Source organism: Orycteropus afer, unplaced genomic scaffold (genome assembly GCF_000298275.1).
Source record: "Orycteropus afer afer isolate SDZICR_OR568_19922 unplaced genomic scaffold, OryAfe1.0 scaffold00269, whole genome shotgun sequence".
Classification (NCBI taxonomy): Eukaryota; Metazoa; Chordata; class Mammalia; order Tubulidentata; family Orycteropodidae; genus Orycteropus; species Orycteropus afer.
The window spans coordinates 3,520,585-3,525,153 of record NW_006921856.1 but is presented as its reverse complement, the minus strand read 5'-3'; positions in this window follow the sequence as shown (position 1 = coordinate 3,525,153).

Below are 4,569 nucleotides of genomic sequence, written 5' to 3'. Positions count from 1 at the left end.
GAATCATTGAGTTAAGTGCCGTGGAAACAAATCTAAGGATCTCCAAAAACCTCATGGATGTCTAAGACCTCTGGCTGTGGTTAGAGCCAGGACTCTGGAAATTGGAGGCACTGCTAATCCAGAATCACAACACTGCAACCAGGACAAAGTGCACAGCACACTGCTGTCCTTCAATTATCTCTCAGTCTTGTCCAGTCTTGGTTGAGAAACCAGAAGCTTTAGATGTGATCATCTGAGATGTGACCCTGACTTCTGCTGCCCTAGGAACAAAGGACAATTTACGACACTTTTGTGAGAGGCACTTTAATGGAAGAAAAGGACTGGTTTTTCAAAGGCTGGGTGACCTGTTTGCAGACTTGATTTCTAACATTAAGCCCTGCTTGTTCCTCAGTTTCCTTTTTCATATCTTCTGAGCCTTCAGCTGGGGGTATTCTGCTCCTCTTGACACGCTCCTAGGGGATCATTTTGATCTGTGGGGTAATTTTGGAACATCTTGCTCCCTCTCCCCAGTCTATGGTCTCCAACACAAACTTCATACTATGAGAAAATAGGCTCTGTGAATCCAACTTCAAAGCCTCCTTGTAGAAGTGCTGGACACAACAATGGGCTGGAACCTGGGCTGCATAAGGGTTTCCCAGTGGCACTCCTTAACCCAACAACTATTGTGTTCAAAGTCATTGCTGTAGCCACAGCTGAACAATGCAGTTGGCAACCCAGTGAGGTCTTCTTTCAAAGCAAAGTTGTTCTTGCCAATGGTGCCAGCTTGAAGGCCAAGGTATAAAATCTTCCACTTGGTTACTTCAAAATCATTGAATGATACTAGATAAAAATAATAAAATTCTTTCTTTTTCTGTTTTTAATAAATGTAGCATAATCACTTTAAAGGAAAAAGTCACATAAAAGAAAGTCTTCTTGTAATCTTAGCTCCCTAATCCAATCACCATGATCTTTGGGTGCTTCTGCTTCAAGTTGCTCTGTTTTCTTTTTAGTTAATACAGTTACAAGCAATGTACACAAATTTGCTTCTATGTTGCTGATTTTATTTGGCATTACAATAGGCTCAAGGCTACTGTATTATCTTTTCACTTATTGTTTTAATGTGTGTAGAGCATTCCATCAGGAAAGTGCCACAACAAATTTGAGCATTTTTCTCTTTTGGGCAATGATCTTCTGTTTTAAATATCATTATAATGATTGTCCCTGGACTATAATATGTTTTATTGGATCAGAATTTATAACTTTTTTGTTTTGTTTGCATTAGATAATACTGCCATTCCCTCTCCACCTTCAATACTTTAATTCATTGCTTCCAGACACACGTGAGATTGCATTTTTCAATTGAAGTGATTTTCCTACAGCATTTAATTGAGAAATTTTCAAAAATACAGAAAAGTTGAAAGATTTTTATAGTTGATACCCATTGACAGATTGAGGGTAACTTTTGAGCACAAGCATATGTTTTTGAATATGCTAAACAGAAATTAACTAGTAGATAGAGAGATATGTATCAATTTCTAGCTTACTATTCCTTCGACATAGTAATCATAACCATTTATTATTATAATATTTTCTAGATTTTAATATTTTTCAAAATGACTTCAGTCTATTTTTTTTTTTTTTGATCCTTCACATCTTCAAGGTATGACCAACCCAAGTATTGTCAGAGATTTGCAGATGTACATTTACAGATGAGGAAACACATGATCAGAGAAGTTACAGACCCACCCAAAGTCACACAGCAAGAGAGAGGCCTCTGCAATACCAGTCCTGAGCTCTTAAACTGAGCCATATTCTTTCTACAGAAATCTCTTTTCTTCTCTTTCCTCCTCACAAATTCCATTGTTATATGACTTCTGACCATGATGCATCTCCACATCCCAATCAATTAATTTCCATGGCCCTTTCTGTGCTCTAATTCTGTATAACTTTGGATGTTTCAAGATAGGAGGGCAGAGAGAGGTCTGTGTCATAGGGAGCCCAACCATCATAAATGCCAACATGAGGAGCTGAAAATCTCCACCTGACCCCAATATTTTCTAGATACAAATTTTCTTTGTTTGTAAAATTAGGGCTAATTCAGATAACAATTAGCACTGAGAAGTAAATATAAGCATGTGTTGGGTTGTCTCCCTGGAGAGGAATCAAATGAGACAGTTCTATGCAATGCCTGCACTACAATTTGGAGGTCCTGGAGGAGCTCTGGTGGCATAGTGCCTAAGGCATTTGACTGCTAACCAGAAGGCTAGTGGTTCAACCCCATCAGCCACTCCTCGGAATGAAGATTGGACAATCTACTTCTGTAGTGATACCACCTTGGAAACCCAAGCAGGAGTCCCACTAGATGGCAGTGAGTTGTTTTTTACTCCCTGTGGAGAAGACTTTAGCCCCCCTGAGTGCCTATCTAGGTCTCCTCACACTTCTACCTGCCTGTAGCCAATAGCTTTGACTTCATTTTCATCATATTATTTCTGCGACCAGACATGCCAGTATCATCAAAATTATTTTGATAAGAACTTTATTTCATCACTGAGGTTACAAGCAAATTACATAACAGTTTTCTTTTCACCAGGAAATCTGGCAGGAGGGAATTAAAGCAGATAAGCCCAAGGGAGAAGAAGAGAGCTAACCTTTATTGCACACCTCCTAAGGCCAGGTGTTTTATATAGATTATCTCAGATAACTTAATCCTCCCTTTGACCCTGTGAGGATTGTCATTTCATGGACAAAGAAAGTGAGACTTAGAGAGGTTGCAAAGGTTACCCGAGAGCTCAGACCAGAGCTGACAATCAGGCAGATGAGGGGGCAAAGTCTAGGATTTTTCTATTTACAAAGCACCCACTCTAAAATACAAGGTCTTAGAGTCTTAGGTGGACTCTCAAGGCCCACAGAGGAGCAGAGGAGGGCAAGGGCATAGATCTAGAGCCAGGGACTGAGGAGACATATGCATGGGAGCTAGGGACTCAAACTACTGCCCTGAATCAACTAGAACCACAGAACTGAGGACCAATCTTCATTTCCCAGCACGTAACTCTCCTCCTGTCCAATGAGATGCCTCCATCTGACAGTAGGTTAAACCTGTGTCTCTTCTAGAGTTCAGAGCTGCCAGCTTGAGGCTGTTGCTTCCCATGGCCAAACCCTCACCTAGCTATCGAAGTACGTAGGGCTAGTTTTCCACTCCAGCCTGCATCAGGATGGCCAGATGGTATTCAGATGGATTCTGTGCACTGGCTGACTAATCTCTCCAGGTACAAGAGTAAACATGAAGCTTGGGGACACCATATGGCCCTGACGCACAGTGCTTGCCAGAATTACCATCATTCGACCTGACATATGCTTTCCTGGCCAAGTAAGAAGGTAGACTATTTTGTAAGAGGAAACCTGTCTTATAATTAAAGACAAAATTGTTAAAAAAACAAACAAACAAAAAAAAAACATAAAGATATGTATGAGCAGATGCTTGTCATATTTTAGATGACATTTATTCTTACAATATGCTTAGTTTTACTAGGTAGGATTCAACTTTGTTCACTTCTCCCAGTGCCAAGAACAGGGCTTGCCACTGTAGACCCCCAGGGACTTCACAATAAGTTATTGGTTACATTCCTAATCCATTTTTTTTTTTTTTTTGTTTACTTCTCTGGAATTTCACCCAAAATTGAAAAAGAAGTAGATCTTAGTTTAGGATCTCTGGGTGAGATTAGTAAGTAGCATCCAAATAGGATAGCTGCTTCTTTTAATACCTCCACAGCATCTCAGGTAGAAGATCTTAAAGGTAAAGGCTGGAGATGTGGGTGTAGAAGTCCAGGGGCTGAGAAACACAGTGATTTTTCAGACTATGGGCACTTAAGCGTCTGTTAGGAAGATAATGACTTATGAGAATTCTAGCATCTCTGTTTCCTTAGTCATGGCAGGTAACAGGAGTATGAGTTAGTCAAGGTTCTTAAATATAGGATCATAGAAGTACTGACCTGTAGAAGTTAAACCTGTGTAATTCACTCCTTTCCTGGATGCAGTGACCAAGGCATAGAGAGATAAGTACTCACTTAGGGTCACACAGTTAGTGAGAGGGTGAAGTGGAACTCTAGCTTGTGGCTTTTCAGAGATTCAATGTCTTTTCTCAAAAAACAAGCAAAAGAACCCAAATTCTAAGTTGTCCTCTACCTTTCTGAGGTATACACTGGGTAATCCCAGGAAAGGACTTAAGACCATTGCTTATACTACTCAGTCAGAACCATGGAAGGCTTAAGAATGATCAACAGCTGCTCCAATGATGAAAACATTCTAGCCCAGACCTTTACTGATGACAGAAGATCATCACTCCTTATCCCATCCAGCCCGGACATGTGTGTGAGAGAGTCTTAACGCCACTGCCAAGATGTGGAAGATGAGAGCTTGAAAGACCAAATGACTCATCTAGGGTATATAATTAACTGGACAGATGTAAACTCTGAACTTAGCTCAGAGTCATAAACCCAGGGTGCTACTCTTAGTCTTTAGAAGATTGTTCTTAGATATATGTGATCTATGGATTCAGAAACAGTCTGGGAATTTAACGCATATGCTCAACAT